This window comes from Vulpes vulpes, chromosome X, assembly GCF_048418805.1.
Source record: "Vulpes vulpes isolate BD-2025 chromosome X, VulVul3, whole genome shotgun sequence".
Classification (NCBI taxonomy): domain Eukaryota; kingdom Metazoa; phylum Chordata; class Mammalia; order Carnivora; family Canidae; genus Vulpes; species Vulpes vulpes.
Genome location: NC_132796.1, coordinates 63,789,466 through 63,814,269, shown reverse-complemented (window position 1 = coordinate 63,814,269; position 24,804 = coordinate 63,789,466). Strand labels below are relative to the sequence as shown.

Genomic DNA, 24,804 nt, shown 5'->3' with positions numbered 1-24,804 from the left:
TGTTGGATAGATCCTTTGAGTATGAGATAGTGTCCCTCTTCATCTCTCACTATAGTCTTTGGGGTAAATTTTAATTTATCTGATATAAGGATGGCAACCCCTGCTTTCTTTTGAGGACCATTTGAATGGTAAATGGTTCTCCAACCTTTTATTTTCAGCTTGTAGGTGTCCTTCTGTCTAAAATGAGTCTCTTGTAGACAGCAAATAGATGGGCCCTGCTTTTTTATTCAGTCTGAAACCCTGTGCCTTTTGATGGGGTCATTAAGCCCGTTCACGTTCAGAGTTACTATTGACAGATATGAGTTTAGTGTCATCATATCTATTCAGTCCTTGTTTTTGTGGATTGTTCCACTGAACTTCTTCTTAAAGGGGAGTTTTAAGAGTCCCCCTTAAAATTTCTTGCAGAGCTGGTTTGGAGGTTACATATTCTTTCAGTTCCTGCCTGTCTTGGAAGCTCTTTATCTCTCCTTCCATTTTGAATGAAAGCCTTGCTGGATAAAGTATTCTTGGTTGCATGTTCTTTTCATTTAGGACCCTGAATATATCCTGCCAGCCCTTTCTGGCCTGACAGGTCTCTGTGGAGAGGTCTGCTGTTACCCTAATATCCCTCCCCATAAAAGTCAGGGACTTTTTTTCTCTTGCTGCTTTAAGGATCTTCTCCTTATCTTTGGAATTTGCAAGCTTCACTATTAAATGTCGAGGTGTTGAACGGTTTTTGTTGATTTTAGGGGGGGATCTCTCTATTTCCTGGATCTGAATGCCTGTTTCCCTTCCCAGATTCGGAAAGTTTTCAGCTAGGATTTGTTCAAATACATATTCTGGCCCTCTGGCCCTTTCGGCGCCCTCAGGAACCCCAATTAAACGTAGGTTTTTCTTCCTCAGGCTGTCATTTATTTCCCTTAATCTATCCTCATGGTCTTTTAATTGCTTGTCTCTTTTTTCCTCAGTTTCCCTCTTTGCCATCAACTTGTCTTCTATGTCACTCACTCGTTCTTCCACCTCGTTAAGCCTCGTCGTTAGGACTTCTAGCTTGGATTGCATCTCATTTAATTGATTTTTAATTTCTGCCTGATTGGATCTAAATTCTGCAGTCATGAGGTCTCTTGAGTCCTTTATGGTTTTTTCTAGAGCCACCAGGAGCTGTAAAATAGTGCTTCTGAATTGGCTTTCTGACATTGAATTGTAATCCATATTTTGTAACTCTGTGGGAGAGAGGGCTGTTTCTGATTCTTTTTTTTTTGAGGTGAGGTTTTCCTTCTAGTCATTTTGCTCCGTGCAGAGTGGCCAAAACCAAGTTGTATTGGGAAAAGGAGAAAAAGAGAGAGAAGGAAAGAAAAGAGAAAAAGAAAAAAGAGAAGAAGGAAAAAAGGGGGGGGGAAAGAGAAGAAAAAGAAAGAGATAGAAAGAAAGGAGAAAAAAAGAAAAAAAGGGGGGGTGGGGGAAGCAATCAGAAATCAAGAAGAAAGAAAGAAAAAAAAAGCACAAAACAAAACAAAAACAATAAAAAAAAAAACAAAAACAAACAAACAAAAAAACCACGGGGGAGTATCTTCCGATTCTGTATACTTTAAGTCCCTTGACTTCCCTTAGAACTGGTCCGTCTCCTTGGTCTTCTGGGGGAGGGGCCTGCTGTGCTGATTCTCAGGTGTTAGCACTTGGGGGAGCTGCTCTGCCCCTGCCTGGTGCAGGGCTCAGTGGGGGGTGTTTACCCCGTGAGGCCCCGGGAGGAAGCCACAGTGGCGGGGGCAGCTCTGGGACCCTGGAGTCAGCTCCCGCAGTAACTCCGGGGCTCTCCGTCTGCAGGGCCTGGGGGCTCCCGGGCGGGGCCGCTGATCTGCTCAGTTCCAGGCAGGAGCGTCCTTGCTGTCCTGGGCCCTCCCGGCCTCTGCCTGTCCCGGGGGAGGCCGGATCCTGGGCTGTGTCCCGGTGCCCTGTGCTCCGAGCCTGCGCTGTTGGATTCGTGCTCCCGCCCCGCAGCCCCCTCCCCGGAGCCGCCGCCCAAGCCCCTCCGAGCTGTTCCCGGAGCCGCGCCGCCCCCTCCGCGGAGCTTCTTCCTCCGCCCGAGCCGCCGCCGTTGAGCTGCTCCCGGAGCCCCGCAGCCCCCTCCGCGGAGCCGCCACCCGAGCCCCTCCGAGCTGCTCCGGGTCCCGCCGAGCGCTGCAGCCCTTAGGGAGCTCGGTGCACTCTCCCGGGGCGCAGTTCCTCTGTTACTGTCCCATGGAGCCCGAGGGCATCCCCGCCTTTCTGGGGATCCTGCTCCAATTCCCGGGGAGCCCCTTTCCGCCCGGGAAGGTTGGTGCAGCTCCTGCTCCTCCGGGACAGGGCTCTCCTGTCCTGGGGACACTCACCCCGGCCTCAGCCCGGCTCCTCGCGGGGCCCCTCCCCCTTGGAGGCCTTTTGTGTCTTTATTTCTTTTTCCCCGTCTTCCTACCTGATAGAAGCGCGAACTCTTCTCACTTTAAATCTCAGGCCGAATTCGTAGATTTTCAGGATGATTGGAAGGTAATTTGTTGAGGACAGGTGACTTGGAGACCCTACTCTTCCGCCATCTTGCCCCTCCCCCTGGAATAAGTTTTTAGAAGGGTTTTAAAAAATACAATTGGTTCTGGAGATATCTGGCTAGCTTATTTAGTAAAGCATGTGACTCTTAATCTTGGGGATTGTGAGTCTTAGACCCACGTTGAGTGTAGAGACTCTTAACTAATAGAAAACAAACTGAGGGTTGCTGAGAGAAGGTGGATGGGGAGATTGGGTAAGGGAATGATGGGCATTAAGGATAGCAAGTGGTGTGATGAGCACTGGGTGTTATAAGCAACTGATGAATTATTGAACTCTACATCTGAAACTAATGATGTAATGTATGTTGGCTAATTGAATTTAAATTTAAATAATGGGAAAAAAAATAAAAAACAAAGGGTCCTCTGGCTTGTATTCCTTTTACTGGGCCATAGGCATCAAAGTAAGATTGATAAAGTACCCAAAGTTTACAATTCTATGAGAAAAGCCATCTAAAACCAGTTCTTGGTATCAGGATCTAATAACAAACATGCTTCACTTGACTTTCTAGAACCATCTTGCTCCGTATCTAAAGAGGTGTTTGGATAACATAGAAAATGAAGGTAACTTCGGGATTTTCTAATTCAACTTTGCAAGTTAATCCACCATATATACTTTGATTCTTTCCACTATAAAATATATTCTCTAAAAGGTAAAGTATTCAACATCTGCTCAGAACCTAAACCAACTTTTGTAATAATCGGGCAGCCCCGGTGGCTCAGCGGTTTAGTATCGCCTACAGCTCAGGGCGTGATCCTGGAGACCTGGGATCGAGTCCCACGTCAGGCTCCCTGCATGGAGCCTGCTTCTCCCTCTACCTCTCTCTCTCTCTCTCTCTCTCTCTCTCTCTCCTCTCTGTGTATTCTCATGAATAAATAAATAAAATCTTTTTTAAAAAACTCAGAATAATCAGGGACTCAGAGGATAAAGATTTACATGATTATCATCTTGGATTTTCCAGAGGAAGTGAAGTCACTGTGCACAGTTCTTCCTGAAATAAGCAATGTAATTGAAAAATACTCTGCTTATTTCTACTTCCATTTATTTCTAAATGGGCAACACTCAACGTCTTTGTTATGGAAAAAAAATGACCTGCTGCTGTATAACTATATTTCTGATTTGACAGCTACAATTATAATCATTCAGGCATCTATTTCCCACCAACTCTCCATAGCCATAACCTTTAGTGATTAATTATAAAGCTCCAGGAGCAATAATACACAGACTAATTTCCTAAAACAATAAAAGACAGAATTTCTCATTTGGAGCTAAATGAAACACGAACAGGTTGTTTATTCATGCTGAAATCTTGATGCAGAGTCATGGTGCAGCCATTAGAGAAGCTATTAAACAAAATCTCAAATCAAAGAAAGTGTAGGTCTGTCTTCAGAAGAGAAACTACTGCTTTTGCCTAAGATTTTTCTAACACCTATGTTTGTTTTTCCTTTTTATGTCTCATCTTAATAATTCTATTATCACTGCTTCCTTTTTCTTTTTCTTCTCTTACAGAGTCATCTAAAAATACCAATTTTAACCAAACAGGAGATATAAGAATTCACAGAAGGGAAATTCCTATTCACTCACATTCAAACATCTCAACTAAATACAGGCTTTTTGTCCTACTTATTTCAAGATACATCAATAGATTTGGAAATTACCTTGGGTCTTGGAATATGTTTTCTGTGAATATCTAGTTGTGTTTTGAAGAGCATAATATGCAATGACTGATCTCGTACCCATTAGGAAAATGTTACATTTATGTATGACGAAGATGATATTTCACTCCACATTTTGATAAAACCTACCACAAATAAATAAAAGCCAATAATTCCACAATTAAATGGCTGTAGTCAAGCAGGCAATGGGAGGATTGGAATTAGAAGTTATAAGAAATGTGCAGAGAAAATAAATTATGACTTATTAAAATAACTAGATAACACCAACACAGCATTTTAATTGAATATTGAATATTTTTACAGCTGTCATACTTTGCTTTCTGGGTATTTAGCAGCTAATATCAATGATGAAATTGGATAGCAAGCTTGCCACAATATGGCATTTAAAAAAATAGCATGTTTTTGATTTGATCCTTTCAGAAGGATCTGAAATTAGAAAAGAAAAAAAAACTTCCCCCTTTTTTGAGTCTTCTTGTTATATGGGTCACTGTGAAAATGGTTCTTCAGTGCCAAAAATCTTTTTCTAAAATAAAATATTCACATGAATACAGATAAATGGGAAGAGAGATTATTTACTTTTGTTTAAAAATTTACCTTATAATAACAAATGCTGCCCATTAGGGAAAAATAAGAAAGATTCAGTCAGATTTATTTGAGAGCCAAGATCATACTTAAAAATGAAAGTTCTAAATCATTTTCAATCATTTTCATTATTTGCAGGTCTAGCATAGTTTAAGGCTTGATTAATTGGATCCAATTTCAGAACTTCAAACATTTCTTTTCTATAACACACTTAATTTAGGAGAAAGAATATATTATCAAAAAGAAAACTCCTCAGAGATATAATCAAAATAGTAATGTCTACAGTAGATCCTGAGGTCAGGTCAAGTCTGACCTGAGACCTAGTATTTACATTGTAAATAGAACTTTGGATGGGCCAAATTAAGGACAGTTTCCTTTATCAGCAGCATCTCCATCTCTCACTTATTGATTGAGACTCAATGATAATGAAAGAAATTCCATTATATATCTTAGATTATACTGTAAAATCAATTCAAACATTAGAGCATAATGTTATAACAGAAAGATCAGTGTCACTCTTTCATTATCTAGCTGTGTGACCATACATCATCTGTAGTGTGAAGGTGTGGCACTTAATTATTTCAAACCACTTAGTACTCTAAAATTTAATTTTAAAAAATACTTGCCAGTAGATTGTAAATAACATGTGCTTTATAATTAATCTAGGAATGTAATTAATCCAAAATTTCCAGTTATTAAACATAATATTTCCTCAAGCCAAATCCTCAACTCTTACCCAATTCCTAGAGACAGGCTGAGAGTTCTGAGAACTACTATTGGAAAATGACTGCCCTGGGTAATTTATTGTAAAATCTCCTTACATCATTCAGGGCCATCCATTTTTCTCACTTTTACTTTCAGATCCTTCAAAGACCACTTCTAATGTCACACACTACTCTTGGATTTTCTTTCTGAATCTGTTATTCATAAAGAATTTCCCTTTTCTCTATTTTCACGTGGTACTTTGTACGTCTCATTGCTTTTAAAACATTCCATTGACTATACATTAATTCATTTTTATATTTATTTTCCTAGATCGTAAGCATTTGAAAGCCAGTCATTTTTGTCTTTTCTCCCCATTGTATTAACATATTGACTTTTTATTATTGGAATGTTATACATTATGGATTAAAACTGAATTTAGTAAAGAATTATATTCAAGAATAATCTCTTATAGGGAGTCTTATTAATGGTCATTATCCACACTGTTCATTTCACTCACATACTGGACTCTTATGACATGTCTATCATTTGCGAGTCACGTCAAAGACATCACTGGAACTATGTGCAACTGAAGCTGAAGATAACCACCATAGATCATAATCTAATGCTCGGCATCTAGGTCACCACACAAATCACATAAAACATTCAATATGCTCTCCTTATATAATACTTCACAACCCACTTGACTGAATATTATTACTGCATTGACTGATTTTTCTTGACCTAATTGGATCCAGTACTTATCTCATGAATAGAGCCTTAGTGATTCTCTAATATCTAGCTTACCTTTGGTTTAAATGTCTGATTTTCCATTTCTACTTGAACCACAAAAATTCAGGAAGACCATGCCCATTAACATTAATTGGATCCTAAATGCTGCTAATTGATATCTCCCTTGTCGATACATACCTGCTTCCTTCACTTCTTGGAAGACACTAAAGTAAATCAAAAGTTTATAACCATGGAAATCAAAAGGAAAAATCAATCATAGCATTTGATCTCAAACAAATTAAATAACATCACCAATTTACATCCTGAGACAGATACCCAAAGAGTTTCAAAGACACACTAGTCCTTGGATTATCAAAAACAATTTCAGATCCAAAATTCTTGATATGAATTTCCATTTGAAATGATCACCTGTGAAACTGTAGCTTATTATTTTTCAGTGAGTAGAGATTTCATTTATGCAGACTTTTCTCACATTTATTGAATTATAATTGACAAATACAATTATATATATTTAATATTATATATTTATCATATTAATAAATATATCTAGTAATACTTTAATATTTGATAATTTGATGTACATATACATTTTGAAATCATGAAATAATTTATAATCAAGTGAATGAACATGTCTGTCACCTCACACATAATTACCATTTTCTTTGTTTTGTAGTGAAACACTTAAGATCTTAGCAAATTTCAATTTTGTAATCAGTATTGATTACAGTTAACAATCAGTATTGTTAACTATAGTCACATTGTTGTACATCAGATCTCAAAAACTTTATCTTGCATAACTGAAGCATTGTATACTTTGACCAACATCTATTTTCTGCTTCCACGAGTTCACTATTTTGGAATCCACATGTGAGCAAGATCATGTTGTACCTGCCTTTCTGCCTATAGTTTTATCACTTTGCATGACATCCTCCATGTTCATTTATTGGAAATGGAAGGACTTGCATTTTTATAGCTCAATAATATTCCAGTATATATCACATTTTTCTCTATGGATTCATCTTTAGAAAGACATTTAAAATGCTTTCACACCTTAGCTATTATGAACAATACCACAGTGTACACAGGAATGAAGATGTCATTTTGAGGTCTTGATTTCATTTTCTTTGGACACATACCCAGTAGTGGCATTGTTAGATCATAAGGTAGTTTTATTTTGAATTTTTTAAACAAACACTATACTCTTTCCCACAATGGTTTTACCAATTTACATTACCAACAATGTGCAGGAGTTCCCTCTCTCCACGACCTTGTCAATACTTATCTTTTTTTTTTTTTTTGATAATAGCAATTCTAACAGGTGTGAGATGATATGTTGTGGTTTTGATTTGCATTTCTGTAATGATTAGTGAAGTAGGGCATCATTTAAAATACCCGTTGGTGATTGTATGTCTTCATTTGAGAAATGGCTATTCAGGTTCATTGCCCATTTTTCAACTGGATTGTTTGGAGTTTCTTTTAGCTATTGAATTGAGTTCCTTATATATTTGGAATTTTAGCCCCTTATTAGATATATAATTTACAAATATTTTCTCCCATCCCATAGGTTGCATTTTTACTCTGTTAATTATTTCCTCTGCTATATAGAAGATTTAGAGGTTTAGGAAATCCCATGTGTCTATTTTTTTGTTGTTGTTGCTTGTGTTTTTGGTATCATAACCAAAAAAGTCATTGCCCAGATCAATGTCAAGAAGCTTTTTTTCTTATATTTTCTTCTAGTTGTTTTATTTTTTTTTTCAGGTCTTACATTTTAGTCTTCATCCATTTTGAGTTGATTTTTGTATATCATGTGAAATAATGGTTCAACTTCATGATTTTTCATATGGATAACTCATTTACCAGCATATTTATTGGAGATTATCCTCTTCCCATTTTGTGTTTGCAGAACTTCTGCTAAAGGTCAGTTTATTGTAAATACATAGATTGATTTCTGTGCTCTTATGCTCCATTGGTCTATGGGTCTGATTTTATGCCAGTACCACACTTTTTGATTCTGAAAGATTTATATTATATTTTAAAATCAAGCACTGTGCTGTCACTAGCTTTCTTCTTCTTTCTCAACCATACTTTGGATATTCTGGATATTTTGTGGTTATATAAAAATTTTAGAATTTCCTGTTTTATTTTCATGAAAAATGCCATTGGAATTTTGATAAGAATCAAAATTGATTTTGTAGATCACATTGGGCAATATGGACTTTTTAACAATATTTTCCGATCTATGACTATGAGATATTTTCCCATTTATTTGTTTCCTCTTTAATTTTCTTCACTAATATTTTGTAATTTTACTATCTCTTTCATTAAGTATATTCCTAAATATTTAATACTTTCTGTTGCTATTATAGATGAAATTGTTTCTTTTTGGTATATTTTTATTGGATTTCAATTTGTCAACATATAACAAACACCCAGTGATCATCCCATCACGTGCTCTCCTCAGGGCCCATCACCCAGTTACCCCATCAACCCCACCACCTCCCCTTCGTAATCCTTTGTTTCCCAGAGTTGGGAGTCTCTCATGGTTTGTCTCCCTCTCTAATTTTTCCCACTCAGTTCCCCACCTTTCCTTTATAATCCCTTTCACTGTTTCTTATATTCTACATATGAGTGAAATCATATGATGATTGTCCTTTTCCAGAGTGCCTGTACCAGTTTGCATTCCCACCAACAGTACAAGAGAGTTCCCCCTTCTCCACATCTCCTCCAATATTTGTTGTTTCCTGTCTTGTTAACTTTCACCATTCTCACTTGTGTGAGGTGGTATCTCATTGTGATTTTGATTTGTATTTCCCTGATAGCAAATGATGTGGAGCATTTTCTCATGTGCTTGTTGGCTGTGTGTATGTATCTTTGGGGAAATTTCTGTTCATGTCTTCTAGATTCTTTCGTGGTAATATTATGGTTAGAAAAGACACATGATATAACTTTGATTTTTTTAATTTGTTGAGACTTGTTTTGTGGCCTATTATATGATCTATTCTGGAGAATATTCTCTGTGCACTTGAAAATAATGTGCATTCTTCTGTTTTAGAATGGAATGTTCAGTCCAGCTGTGGGATAAGATGGAAGCATTGATTTTGGAACCTTCCCTGTATACTCCAAAGCCATTCTGATTCTGGAAAATGATGAAGATCAAGTTTTTGCCAAATTCTACCTACACCATTTTCAAGGAGCAAAAGGCCTTTGAGAAGAATATTTTCAACAAGACCCGTCGGACTGACAGTGAAATCACCCTCTTGGAAGGCCTGACAGTAATATACAAAAGCAGTATCAATTTTTATTTCTATGTGATAGGCAGCTCCTATGAAAATGAGCTGATGCTCATGGCTGTTATGAATTGCCCCTTGAGTAATTGAGCCAGATGCTGAGCTAAAATGTAGAAAAGCAAGCTCTGCTGGAGAACTTAGAGGGGCTCTTCTTGGCTGTGGATGAAATCATAGATAGAAGGGTGATCCTAGAGAGTGATTCCCAGCAAGTGGTACACCGGATGGCAGTAAGGGGTGAAGATGTCCCCCTTACAGAGCAGACCATGTTTCAGGTGCTTCAATCAGCCAAAGAATAGATCAAGTGGTCACTCCTTTAGTGAAGACCTCACTGTTCCTGGCTCCTCATCCCCTCAAAAATCCACATGTTGTTATGACTTCTCATCCAGTCCCCCAACTTATGCTCTCAGGATCATCTCAGGGATCATAAGGGATACTTAAATCTCCATTCTGTCTGTGATTGCTCCTCCAAGTCCCCATGTATGCTTTCTATTCTATCTCACTTTATCTACTCTCAGTCTGAGAGTAAAGCTCCCAGCAGATTCAAATATAGGGTAGGGGAAGCACCCTTTTCCTTTTTACGCTGGATTATACTCTCATGCTCTCCTACCCCTCACATTTTCTTCTCAACTCATGTTGCTGCAGTTACACTTGAGATTAAAGCAGGAGGAAAAAAAATGTGCTGAGTGTTTTCCTCCCTTTGCCTTTACTGGCCCTTCATCACAACAGCCCATATGTTAGCGAGGGGAGGGAGAGAGAGAATTCTTTTCTATAGGATGAGTAAGGGTGGCATATCCAATCTCAGCCACAGCCCCACTTGCAGCCTCAGCATCTCCTCCCATTCCTTCTTACTGCCCTGTCCTCCAGCCTTGGAAAAAAGATCAGGAATAGCTCATGGGCAGGGGACAGAGTAGAAGCAGGGATTTACATTTTGTTGGATAGGGCTTATAAGACTTTGTATTTCAGTCACAGCTGCATTCTTTACCCTGAATCTGCCTTATAGCTTCAAAACCACTATGGTTTGTGAGTGTTCATTGTGTGGGTGTCTGTCTCCTGGTCCACTACCTTGACTCTCCACCTTCACTACCCATAAGATCTTTGCCTGGCTTGTCCTTATTGTGCCCCGGAGCAAAGCCAGTCCATGAACTAAAACTCCATTTTAGTCTTGAGAAGAAGTCTTTGCTCAGAACTGGGGAGGAGGTGGGACTTATGAATGGGGCCTCTGGGCTTTGTCTACTTTGCTCCCCCACATGCATTTCACTCCTCTGTCTTGGGTCTGCAATCTCTGCCACTTAACCTTATCTTCTCTCTGCCTTAGTCTTACATCCAGGTAGTAGATCTGGGCTCTTTTCTTCCTTAGGTCACTGAGAAAGATGCCTTTCTTCAGAAAACCTTTGGGATTTGGATTTCCCCAGTAAGATGGAAGATGTAACACCCACTCTTGAGTCTAATCTTTCCTCTTGACCCAAAACTTCCCACAAAAATATCTCAAAAAGACATTCTTGAGACTTAAGCCTTCCATCCCACCCACTGCCAGTTCTCCAAGACAGAAGTGGGGCGAATAACTGGGCATATTTGAGGGGGCATTTTTTGTCAGATTTATAGAGTCAGGAGATAGCCACATTCATAGACTGCTCTGTGCAAAATGGAATAAACTAGATTTCTTTGTCCAAAAAATAAAATAAAATAAATAAAATAAAAAATAAAATAAAATAAAAAATAAAAGAAAATGGAATGGAATGTTCTGAATATATTTATTAAATCCAACTGGTCTAGTGTGTCATTCAAAGCCACTGTTTCTTGTTGGTTTTCTCTTTGGATAATCTGTCCATTGATGTAAGTGGGGTGCTAAAGTCCCCTACTATGATTGTGTTACTATCAAATTAGTTCCTTTACATTTGTTGTTATGTATTTGGGTTTTATGTATTTGGGTGCTCCCATGTTGGAAGCATAAAAATTTATAATTGTTATATTTTCTTGGATTGTTCCCTTTATTATTATATAGTGCCCTTCCCTGTCTCTTGTTATAGTCTTTGTTTTAAATTATAGTTTATCCAATATAAGTATTCCAGATTCCTTTTGACATCTATTTACATGATAAATGCTTCTCCATCCTTTCAATCTGCAGGTGTCTTTAGGTGTCATATACCTAGAGACTCTTCTAGGTCTCATATAGATAGGTCATTTTTATATCCATTCCATCACTCTTTGTGTTTTGATAGGAACATTTGACCAATTTAAATTCAAAGTAAATATTTACAAGTATGAATTTATTGAAAATTTGTGGGGTTTTTGTGGTTTGTTTTATAGAACTTCCCTGTTGCTTTCTTCTCTTGCTCTCTTCTCTCACCATAAGTTGGCCTTCTTTAGTGATATACTTGAATTCCTTTCTCTTCATGTTTACAATATCTATTACTGGTTTTAAATATGTGGTTACCATTAAGTTTGTATACAACATATTCTGCATATAGCTGTTTATATTAAGATGATTCTCACTTAAATTTGAAACAATATTTTAGGTTTCTTCTCCCTACCTTTTAGGTATATGGTGTCATACTTTATTTCATTTTTTATGTGAGTCCATTGACTGAATTTTACAGATATACTTACTTTCTTGCTTTTGTGCTTCTTGCCTTTTTTATTATTCTTATTTATGGTATTTCTACTGAAAGTCCCCTTGAATGTTTCTTCCAGTGTTGGTTTAGTGGTCATGTACTCCTTTGCTTTTTGTCTGTCTGAAGCACTCTTATATCTCCCTTTATTCTGAATAATAGCCTTGCTAAATAGAGCACTCTTTTGGCTGCAGATTTTTTTTTTCATTCAACACCTTGAGCATATCATGCCACTGCCTTCTGATCTGCAAAATATCTGTTGAGAAGTATGCTGATAGGCTTATGGGTTTCCTTTTTATGTAAATCTATTTTCTGCTGCTTTTAAAATCCTCTCTTTACCTCTATATTTACCATTTTAATTACTATGGGTTGTGGTGTGGAATTACTTGGGATGATTTCTTGGGGAGACTCTGTGCCTTCTGGAACTTGATTTCTTTTTCCTTCACCAGATTAGGGAAGCTTTCAGCTTCTATCTTTATAAAAAAAATTCGGCCCCATTTTTTATATTCTTCTATTGGAAAACTATAATGTGAATGTTATGACTTGATTACATTCCATTACTCTGTCCTGCAGGTTGCTAATTCATTCTTCTGTTACCTGTATGCTCTTTATTCCAACTAGCATATTTTAATTTTTATTTAGTGTGTTTTCCATCTCTGGTTTGTTATACTATTTGTTTTCTAACTCTTTGTTGAGGGTCTTGTTGATGTTCTCCATTTTTATCTTAAGTCCAACAAGTATTCTTATGATTGTTATTTTCTCTTTTTTTAAGTTTTTATTTAAATTCCAGCTAGCTAACATACAATGTAAGACTTGTTTCATATATAGAATTTAGCACTTGAATATATAGAACACCTGGTCATCATCATAACAAGGTCCCTCCTTAATTCCCAACACATATTTAATACACTTTTCCACCCACCTCCCATCTGGAAACCATGAGTTTTTTCTCTATAGCTAAGAGCCTATTTCTTGATTTGTATCTCTCCTTTTTCATATGCTCATTTTCTTCTGTTTCTTACATTCTACATATGAGTGATATCATATAGTATTTGTCTTTCTTTTACTGACTTACTTTGCTTAGCATAATACTCTCTAGCTCCATCCATGTCATTGAAAATGACATGGCAAGATATCATCTTTTTGTGGCTGAGTAATATCCCATTGGGTATATATACCGTTTCCTCTTTTTTTTTTTTTACTGTTTCCTCTTTATTCATTCATTAGTCAATGGACACTTGGCGTTTTTATAGATTTTGGCTACTGTAAATAATGCTTCTATAAGCATCAGGGTTCATTTATTCCTTCAATTTAGAATTTTGTATTCTTTGGGTAAATATCTAGCAGTGCAATTGTTGGATCATGGGGTAGCTCTATATTTAACTTTTTGAGCAACATCTGTGCTGCACCAGTTTCATTTTCCACCAAAAGTGCACCATTCTCTTTTCTCCACATCCTTGACAAGAGATACTGTTTTTTTGTATTCCTGAATGTTTTTAGCCACTGTGACAGGGGTGAGGTAATACCTCGTTGTAATTTGGATGTGCATTTCCCTGATGACGAATGATGTTGAGCATGTTTTCATATGTCTGGTGGCCATCTGTATAATTTCTTTTGAAAAATATCCATTCATGCCTTCTGCCTATTTTTAATTGGATTATTTGTATTTTGGGTGTTGAGTTTTAGAATGTCTTTATATATTTAAGATAAGAATCTTTTACCAGATATGTCAGTTGCAAATATCTTCTCCCATTCCATAGGTTGATTCTAGTTTTGTTCATTGTTTTCTTCACTGTACAGTAGTTTTTATTTTTATGAAGTCCCAGTAGTCTATTTTTGCTTTTGTTTCCCTTTCCTCAGGAAACATATCTAGAAAGAAACTGCTGCAATCAATGTCAAAGACATTACTGCCCATGTTCTCCTCTAGAATTTTAATGGTTTCCTATGTCACATTTATCTTTCATCCATCTTAAATTTATTTTTCTGTATGGTGTAAGAAGGTAGCCCAGTTTCATTCTTTTGCATGTTGCTATCCAGTTTTCCCAACACCATTTCTTGAAGAGACTGTCTTTTTCCCATTGGATCTCATTTCCTGCTCTATTGAATATTAATTGAACATATAGTTGGTTCATTTCTGGATTTTCTATGCTGTTCCATTAACCTGTGTCTATTTTTGTGCCAGTATCATACTGTCTTGGTCATTGCAGCTTTGTAATATCACTTGAAGTCTGCAATTGTAATGCTTCCAGCTGTTCTTTTCTTTTTCAAGATTGCTTTTGCTATGCAGGGTCTTTTGTGCATCCATAAGAATTTTAGGATTGTTTGTTCTAGCAATGTAAAAAATTCTGTTCGTATTTTGATAGGGATTGCTTTAAATGTGTAGAATGTTTTGGGTAATACAGACATTTTAACAATATTTGTTCTTCTAATCATTGAGCAAGGAATATTTTTCCAGTTCTTTGTATCATCTTCAATTTCTTTCATCAGTGTTTTAACTTTCCATGTTGTAGGTCTTTTACCTCTTTGCTAAGATTTATACTTACATATCTCGTTGTTTTTGGCTCAATTGCAAATGGGATTGATTCTTTTATTTCTCTTTCAGATGCATCATTATTAGTGTATAGAAATGCAACCTATTTCCGTAAATTGACTTTTATCCTGCAACGTTACTGAATTCTCATGTCAGTTCTAGCAATTTCTGGTGGAGTCTTTTTGGTTTTCTATAGAGTATTGAGTTTTCTGTGAATAGTGAAAATTTTCCTTATTCCTTGTCATTTTAAATGTCTTTTATTTGTTTTTGCTGTGGAATTGCTGTGGCTAGGACTCCACTACTATGTAAAAAACAGTAGTGAGAGTGAGCATCCCTTTCTTGTTCCTCACTGTAGAGGAAAAAATTAGTTTTTCCCCACTGAGAATGATATGAGCTGTGGATTTTTTGTTTATGGTCTACATTATTTTAAAATATGTTTACTCCAGGGATCCCTGGGTGGCGCAGCGGTTTGGCGCCTGCCTTTGGCCCAGGGCGCGATCCTGGAGACCCGGGATCGAATCCCACGTTGGGCTCCCCGTGCATGGAGCCTGCTTCTCCCTCTGCCTGTGTCTCTGCCTCTCTCTCTCTCTCTATGACTATCATAAATAAAGAATAAAAAAAAAATATGTTTACTCCAACCCGATTTGTTGAGGGTTTTTATCATGAGTGTTTGCTGTTCTTTGTCAAATACTTTTTCTGCACCTATTAAAAGGTTCATATGGTTCTTTTCCTTTCTTTTCTTAATATGATATATCACATTGATTGATTTTTAAATATTGAACCACACTTGCAGCCCAGGAATAAATCCCACTTGGTTGTGGTGAAAGATTCTTTTAATGTAATATTAGATTCACTTTGCTAGTATGTTATTAAGAATTTTTGCATTTACATTCATCAGGGATATTGACCTGTAATTTCTTTTTTTAGTGGAATCTTTATATGATTTTTATATCACAGTAATGCTGGTTTCATAGAAGGAATTTGGAAGTTTCCTTTATTTCCTACTTTTTTGGAACTGTTTGAGAATAGTAAGTCTTCCTTAAACGTTTGCTAGAATCAACTTTTGAAACCATTAAGCTCTGGACTTATGATTTTGGGGGGGGGTTGATTACTGATTCAATTTCTTTGCTGGTTATAGGTCTATTCAAGTTTTCTATTTCTTTCTGTTTAAATTTTGGTAGTTTATATGTTTCTAGGAATTTTTCTGCTTCTTCCAGGTTGTCCAATTTTGGGGTATATAATTTTTCATAATATCCTCTTATAATTGTATTTCTGTGGTATTTGTTGTTATTTCTCCTCTCACTTGTAATTTTATGTATTTGGATCCTTTATTCTTTCTTACAAATCTGGCTAGGGATTTATCAATTTCATTATTTTTTTCAAGTAACCAGCTCCTCCTTTCAGTGATCTTTTTTATTGCTTTTTTGTTTGTTTCTAGAGCATTTACTTATGCTCCATTTAAAGAATAATTTCCTCCTTCTTATAGCTTTAGGCTTCTTTTTTTTCTAGCTCCTTTAGGTGCAAGTTAGGATGTTTGAGATTTTTCTTCATTTTTAACATATACCTATATTGCTATATACATCCCTCTTTTTTTAAGATCTTATTTATTTACTCATGAGAGACACAGAGAGAGAGAGAGAGAGAGGTATAGACACAGGCAGAAGGAGAAGCAGACTCCATGTAGGGAACCCGATGTGGGACTCGATCCCAGGACTCTGGGATCACACCTGAGCTGAAGGCAAATGCTCAACCGCTGAGCCACCCAGGTGTCCCTCTATATGTCCCTCTTATGACTGCTTTTGCTGCATCCCAAATGTTTTGCTCCATTTTCATTTGTTTCTATTTTTTTTAAATTTCATCTCTCATTTCCTGTTTGGCACATTCATTGTTTAATAGCATGTTATTTAACTTCCATGTATTGTGGTATTTCCAGTTTTTCTTGTGGTTGGCCTCAAGTTATATAGCTTTGTGGAACAAAAATATGCATGGTGTGATCTTAATCTTTTTGTACTTATTGTGGCCTGATTTGTGATCTCGTATGTAATCTATTCTGGACAATGTCCCATGTGCACTGGAAAAGAATGTGTATTCTGCTATTTTAGGATGGAATGTTCTAAATATATCTGTGAAGTCCATATTGTCCAGTGTGTCATTAAAAGCCATCATTTCCTTGTTGATTTTCTCTTTAGGTGATCTATTGAAGTAAGTGTGCCTTAATGCTCTCTCCTATTATTATATTATTATCAATGAGTTATTTTATATTTGTTACTAATTGATTTATATATTTGGCTACTCCCATGTTGAGTGCATAAATATTTACAACTGTTAAAATTTCTTGTTGGATAATGCCCTTTATTATGATATAGTACCCTTCTTCACCTCTTTTTACAGTCTTTGGTTTAAAGTCTATTTTTTTCTGATACAAATATGGCTACTGTAGCTTTCTTTTGATGCTCATTTGCATGATAAATGTTTCTCCATCCCTTCACTTGCTATTTGCAAGTGTCTTTAGACCTAAAATGAATATTTTATAGGTAGCATATAGATGGTTCTTGTTTTTTATTTATCCATTCTAATACTCTATGTCTTTTAATTGAAACATTAAGTCTATTAACGTTCAAAGTAATTATTTTTTTAAGAGAGAGATTGCGAGTTGGGGAGCAGCAGAGGGAGAGGAAGAGTGAGAATCTTAAGCAGACTCCAAACTCAGCACAGAGCCCAACACAGGGCTCAATCCCATGACCCTGAGATCATGACCTGAGCCAAAATCAAGAGCTGGATGCTTAAATGAATGAACCACCCAGAGGCCCAATATTTAAAGTAATTATTGATAGATATGTATTTAATGACATTTTATTACTTGTTTTATAATTGTTTCTGGAGATTTTCTCTGTTCCTTTTTTGCCTTTGTCACTTTTGGTCTCTACTTTCCACTCAAAGAGACCCTTTAATATCTCCTACAGGCCTGGTTTAGTGATGACAAACTTCTTTAGTGTTTGTGTGTCTGGAAAATTCTTGATCTCTCCTTTTTATTCTGAATAATAGCTTTTTTAAACAGGATATTCTTGGCTGCAGATTTTTCCATTCAGCACTTTGAATATATTATGCCACTCCCATCTGGCTTGCCAAGTTTCTGTTGAGAAATCCCCAGCTAGCCTTATGCGTCTTCCCTTGTAAGTTAAGGATTTCTTTGTCTTGCTGATTTTAAGATACTTTCTTATCAGTATATTTTGCAAATGTAATTTCCATATGTCTTGATATGAGTTTGCTTTTCTAAATTTTGATGGGAGTTCTCTTTGCCACCTGGATTTGTATGTCTGTTTCCTACCCCAGATTAGGGAAGTTTTCAGCTATTATTTCCTCAGATATGTTTTATGTCCCCTTATCTCTTTCTTTTTCCTCTAGGACTCCTATAATACGAATGTTGTTATGTTTGATGGAGTCACGGAGTTCCCTAAGGCTATTCTTGTGTTCTATATTTCTTTCTCTATTGTTCAGTTTTATTAACTTCCATATCACTATTCATTCCTCTAATTCTACCAGCCTTGTGTCCTTTGCACTAAGCCTGTTTCCAAACTCAGTTATCACATTTATCATTTCTGAATATTTATTTTTAACTCCTTTATCTCTGTCATAAGGACCTTCCTGAAGTCTCCATTCTTTTCTCAATCCCAGTGAGTATCCATCCTTATGATTGTTGCTTTAAATTCTCCATCGGGCATGTTACTTATATCTATTTCATTTAGATCTCTTGTTTCATTTGGGATGAATTTCTCCATCTTGGCATTGTGTCTTGTGTTCTTTGTGTCAGAAAATCCCATTATATGTCCTTCTTGTGAGAGTAATGTCTTTATGAAAAAAAGGTCATATAGTTTCCAGAGGCTGGTGCTTCAGGGATTGTCTTAGTTATGTTTTGCATGCATACTGCTGTTGTGTTCAGGCTGCTCTATCCTTCAGGTCAGTTGTTTGCAGAGTTTCTCATTGACTGCAGTGAGCAGTGTTTGGTCTTTGGCTAGAATATGGAGAGTTTTAATTAAGTTTACTCTTGTCTGCTTGTGGAATAAGAACTGATATTACTTTCATTAGAACTGAAGCCCTGTAGAACTCTCTGGTCAGGATACGTGGTGTAGGCAGGAGTTTCTGCTGGTCTTTTGGTGATAGGACCCACACACTGGGAATGAAGCAGTCTTGACTGAGAAAGTCAGTCTACCCAGAGCAAAGGGGTGTGGTACTTGGTTTAGTCAAATTAGGCAGTCACTGAGGGTGCTACATTGGTTCTGTCAGGTGGCTCCCACTTTATGCTGAGGGGGAAGGCAGGAAAATGATAATGCCCATCTCCCTTTGTCCTTAGAGAGACATCTGGGATGCTTCCTCTCAGGGTTGCATTCCAACAGAGGGAATAGTGTCCCCACTATGTGTCCCAGGCATACTTCAGATAACTGTTTCCATGGCTTCTGGCCACAGGTTCTTTATCTCTTCAGGAATATGGTAGTGCCCTCAGGGCTATATCCCATCCATGCCCTCTGACATTTAAAACTCTAGTCTTTAAGCCCTTGTGGCTGCAAGAACTCACAAAAATAAGCCCTTCTTCTTTTCCCAGCCAATGGCTTTGGGAAAATGTTCTTCTTGTGTGTTCCCCTGTGTGCTCCTCTGTCTCTCACCCCTCTCTGTGACCAAGACTCCCACTCCTCCTCAGCACATACTGTTTCTTCCCTAAACCGTGTCTCCATATTTCCTACTTCCTTCGATGTGTCTTCTGCTCTCCCTTTAGAATGGAGTTTGTTCTGTCAGTCTTTAAACTACTTTCTGGGGTATTTAGAATGGTTTGATAGTTACAGTGTTCATGGGACAAGATAAGCCTAGGTTCTTCCTACTGCTCTACCATCATCTCTCTTCCCCTCTCTTATAATCATTATTTTAAATTCTCTATCAGACATATTACTTATCTATATCTCACTTAGGTATCTTGCTGTGGTTTTGTTCTGTTCTTTCATTTGGAAAATATTCCTCTGTCTTTTCATTTTGTTTATCGCTCTGTGTCTGTTTCTCTATGTTAGGAAAGTCAGCTATATCTCCTGCTCTTGAAAGTAGTGGGTGTGATTTACACTTTTAACAAGATGGTGCTGGTCTTTTGTCAGAGAGGGTGTGTCTCTGCTTTGGATACCAGGACCAGCCCAGTCTGCTTTGCAAAGTGCACACAGATGGAGGTCACTGTGCCAGCTAGTTTTGTGCACTGGTCCTCTTCCACAGGGGACTCACAGATGCTATACATGTAGACTAGGGCCATCTAGGGCCACTCAGGCAGGGCACATAGTGTCTATGCATTTTGTGCATCTGTCCTCTTCCACAGGGGATATGCATCTGCTGCTGACCCTAGAATAGCTGAGGGATGATCTGCAAATTGAATGTGGGTGGGTCACACAAAGCCTGCAAGTTTTCTGCACCAGTCCTGTTCTACGGGGATCATGCCACCACTGTCAAGACCAGGATTAGCTGGGGTCTGATTCACAAAGTACATGAATGGGGCTCACAATTTTAGCAAGTTGTGGCATCAGCAGCAGAAGGTGACTGACCACTGGCATGAGGTTGAAGCCCGACAAACTGTGCAATTGAGAGATGTGGCATGGCAATGTTTTCATGGGTCTCACAGGGGAGGGGGCCCATAACACAGGCACTGAGCCAGGCCCACCTAGAGGGGGTGGGGTGCTGTGTAACTAAATTACAACGTGAATGCTTATGCTAGGGTGTATATGCTGGAGGTGGGGAAGGGAGTGGAGCCTGCCAACTCCTTCATTCCTGGAGGAGTCTCCCAATGAAAACTGTCACTCTGGGACATGCTTTGTTATTACCAACTAACACTTCCATATATTCCAGGTATTTTTCAAATTGCTATTTCTATGCTGTATCTCACAAAGTTTTTGTGTTTCTTTAGAGGCAGGAATTCAGTTTTCTCTGGCTCTCCCAGAGCCAAGCCTGCTGATTTTTAACATCCCAGGCTTTAATTACTGCTGTTGTAAGAACTCATGAAATTTGGCCCCTCTGGTTGTCAGAGCCAATACTATGGGAATTTTCCTCACACAGGGAGGAAAATTTTTCTCCCTTCTCTGAATCCATGGCTACCTCCCAGAAATAACCCACAAGTTCATTTAGCTCCCCACTGTGTCTCCACCCTTTCTATCCTCTTTGATGTGGTCTCTTCTCTACATTTGGTTGTGGAGCTTGTTCGGCCAGTCCTCATGTTGTTCTCTGGGTTATTTATACTGATGTGGGTGTTACCTAGTTGTATTCAAGGGACAATATTAAGCTTAGGTTCCTCCTCCTCCACCATTTTTCACAGAACTCTATACATTCTACTTCTGTCAAAAATGCTGTTGGTATTTTCATAGGGTTTGCATTAAATGTGTAGATTGCCTTGGGTAGTATGGACATTTTAATGGACAGTATTGATTCTTCCTATCCATGAACATGGAATAACTTTCCATTTACTTGTGTCATCTTCAATATCTTTCATCAATGTTTTCTAGCTTTTGGAGTATAGATATTTCATTTTTTAATTTATTCTTTTTTAAATTTTTATTTATTTATGATAGTCACAGAGAGAGAGAGAGAGGCAGAGACATAGGCAGAGGGAGAAGCAGGCTCCATGCACTGGGAGCCCGATGTGGGATTCGATCCCGGGTCTCCAGGATCGTGCCCTGAGCCAAAGGCAGGCACTAAACCGCTGCGCCACCCAGGGATCCCTCATTTTGTAATTTAAATTCAATTTGTCAACATACCAGAGTATAGATCTTTCACCTAAGGAGGTTAAGTTTATCCCCAGATATTTTATTATTTTCGGTGCAATTTTATATGGGATTATTTCTTCATTTCTTTCCACTACATTATTATTAATGTATAGAAATGCACAGATTTCTGTTTATCACCGTGTGCTACCACTTTACTGAATTAAACTGTAAGTTCTAGCAGTTTTCTTTAAGTGGAATCTTTAGAGTTTTCTATATATGGTATCATGTCTTTTGCAAATAGTGAAAGTTTTATTTATTCCTTACAAATTTGGTTGCTTTTTATCTCTTTTTTTGTATTTGATTTCTGTGGCAAGGACTTCCAATAATACACTGAATAAAAATGGAGAGTGGATAACCTTGTGTTGCTCCTGATCTTAGAAGAAAAGCTCTGTTTTTCACAATTGAGTAAGGTGTTAGCTGTGGGTTTTCATATATGGCCTTTATTATGTTGAGGTATGTTCCCTTTAAACTGACTTTCTTGAGGGTTATTATCATGAATGGATATTGTAGTTTGCCATGTGCCTTTTGTGCATCTATTGAAATAGTCATATGGGTCTTATCCTTTTTTGTTGTAATTAATATGATGTACCACAATGGTTTTGTAAGTATTGAACAGCTCTTACATACCTGGAGTAAATGCCACTTGACTAGATATTTTTTGTACATTTTTTATTGGAGTTTGGTTTGCCAACATACAGCACTCAGTGCTCATCCCATCAAGTACCCCCCTCAGTGCCCATCACTCAGTCACCCCATCCCCCTGCCCACCTCTCCTTCCACTATCCCTTGTTCATTTCCCGGAGTTAGAAGTCTCTCATATTTTGTTACCCCCTCTGATATTTCCCACTCATTTTCTCTCCTTTCTCCTATAATCCCATTCACTATTTTTTATATTCCCCGAATGAACAAAACCATATGTTTGTCCTTCTATGATTGACTTACTTCCTCAGCATACTACCCTCCAGTTCCTTCTACATTAAAGCAAATGGTGGGTTTTCATCATTTCTAATGGCTGAGTAATATTCCATTGTATACATATACCACATCTTCTTTATCCATTCATCTTCCAATGGACACCAAGGCTCCTTCCACAGGTTTAGCTATTGTGGATATTGTTGCTATAAACATTGGGGTGCAGGTGTCCTGCCATTTCACTGCATCTGTATCTTTGGGGTAAATCCCCAGTAGTGCAATTGCTGGGTGGTAGGGCAGTTCTATTTTTAACTATTTGAGGAACCTCCACACAGCTTTCCAAAGTGGCTGCACCAGTTCACAGTCCCATCAATAGTGCAAGAGGGTCCCCCTTTCTCCACATCCTCTTCAAAATGTGTTGTTTCCTGTCTTGTTAATTTTCACTAGTCTCACTGGTATGAGATGGTATCTCATTGTGGTTTTTATTTGTATTTCCCTGATGGCAAGTGATGCGGAGCATCTTTTATACCCTAAAAACGACAGAACACTTCTGAAAGATATTGAGGAAGACACAAAGAGATGGAAAAATATTCCATGCTCATGGATTGGAAGAATTAATATTGTGAAAATGTCAATGCACCCAGGGCAATGTACACATTTAATGCAATCCCTATCAAAATACCACGGACATAATTCACAGAATTGGAACAAATAATCATAGGATTTGTGTGGAATCAGAAAAGACCCCGAATAGCCAGGGGAATATTAAAAAAGAAAACCAGAGCCGGGGGTATGACAATGCCAGATTTGAGGTTGTACTACAAAACTGTGGTCATCAATACAGTGTGGTACTGGCACAAAATAGACACATAGATCAATGGAAAAGAATAGAGAATCTAGAAGTGGACCCTCAACTTTATGGTCAACTAATATTCAACAAAGCAGGAAAGACTATCCACTGGAAAAAAGACAGTCTCTTCAATAAAGGGTGCTGGGAAAATTGGACATCCACATGCAGAAGTGGGAGCTGTTCATCCTGTGAGGCCCCTGCTCCCTGGTGGCCCTGCTCAGTCCCAGGTACAAGGTGACACCAGGAGGAACAACAACAGTGGCAGTGGCCAGCTCTCCAGCTCTGGAGTCAGCTCCTGCAGCTACTGCATTTTCCTAGTCCGCAGGGGCCTGGATGCTCCAGGAGCGGGTGGGGGGTGCCTATCTGCACAGCTCGGGGCCACCCGTGGCAGGAGTGTCCTTGCTGCCCTGTGTCCTCCCGGTCTCCCCCTGTCCCGGGGTGATGCAGGATTCTGGGCTGTGTCCCCAGGCGCCCTGTGCTCTGGGGCCTGCACCACTGAAATCGCGCACCTGAGGTGCCCAGCCCCCTCTGGGCAGAGCCACCGCCTGAGCTGCCACCTGAGCTGCTCCTGGGGCCCCGCTGGGCGTGCGCCCAGCCCTTTAGGGAGCTCGGCCCATGGTGAGTGGCGTGCTCTCCCCTTGGGTGCACTTCCTCTGTAGTGACCCTAGGAACCTGGGGGCTCCACTTCCCCTCCTGGGATCCTTCCAGAGTTCCCTGTGAGCACCTTTCCGTCCAAGAAGACTGGCAAAGTTTCTGCTTCTCTGGGACTGGACTTTCCTGTCCTGGGGGCTCTCGCCACCAGGCCTTAGCCCAGCTCCTTGGTGGGGCCCCTTCCCTCTTGGATGCTTTTTTTTTTCTTTATTTTTTATCTGTCTTCCTACCTTGATAGAAGCGCAAACTCTTCTCTCTGTAGCATTCCAGCTGTTCTCTTTAAATCTCAGGCCGAATCCGTATGATGGCCAATGATTTGAAAGTTATCAAGTAAGTTGGTGGGGACTTGGGGATCATACTCTTCTGCCATCTTCACCTGCAAAGTTTCTTCTCAGAAATACTTACAGTCTTATGGTGGTTCCTTCATATTTAGCAAATTTATTTTTCCCTTGATACTTTTGAACTCTCTCTCTCTGCCCTTGATCTCTGACAATTTGATTATAATGTATCTAAGTGTGGTCATTTGGGATTGATCATATTTTTGAGCTTCATTAACATGGATGTGAATTTCCCTCCCCAGTTTTAGAAACTTTTCAATAATTATTCCTTTAAAAAAGTTTTATCTCACCTTTTTTCTCTATTTTCTCCTCCTGGAACCCCCATAAAGCATATATTAGCATGAGAGAAACAATACATCCTGGTATTCTATAAATCCTGTAGCTTTATTTTCCCCTTTATTTTTTTTCCTTTTCTCCTCTGACTAGAAAATTTCAAATGACCTATCTTCAAGTTCAGTTTCTTTCTTCTGATTGATCGTGCCTGATATTGATGTTTATACTGTATTTCCTATTTCTTTCATTGTATTTTTCAACTGCAGAATTTCTGCCAGATTCCCAAAGAGATTTCTTTCT

General features: G+C 38.3%; 1 protein-coding gene and 1 pseudogene across 1 annotated transcript in view; one reads left to right on the top strand and one right to left on the bottom strand.

Annotated features, from left to right (window-relative positions):
* DACH2 (dachshund family transcription factor 2) overlaps positions 1-24,804 on the bottom strand; it is a 650,145-nt gene that overhangs the window by 216,011 nt on the left and 409,330 nt on the right. The window lies entirely within an intron of this gene.
* On the top strand, positions 9,353-9,873 carry LOC112933584 (coatomer subunit zeta-1 pseudogene; annotated as a pseudogene).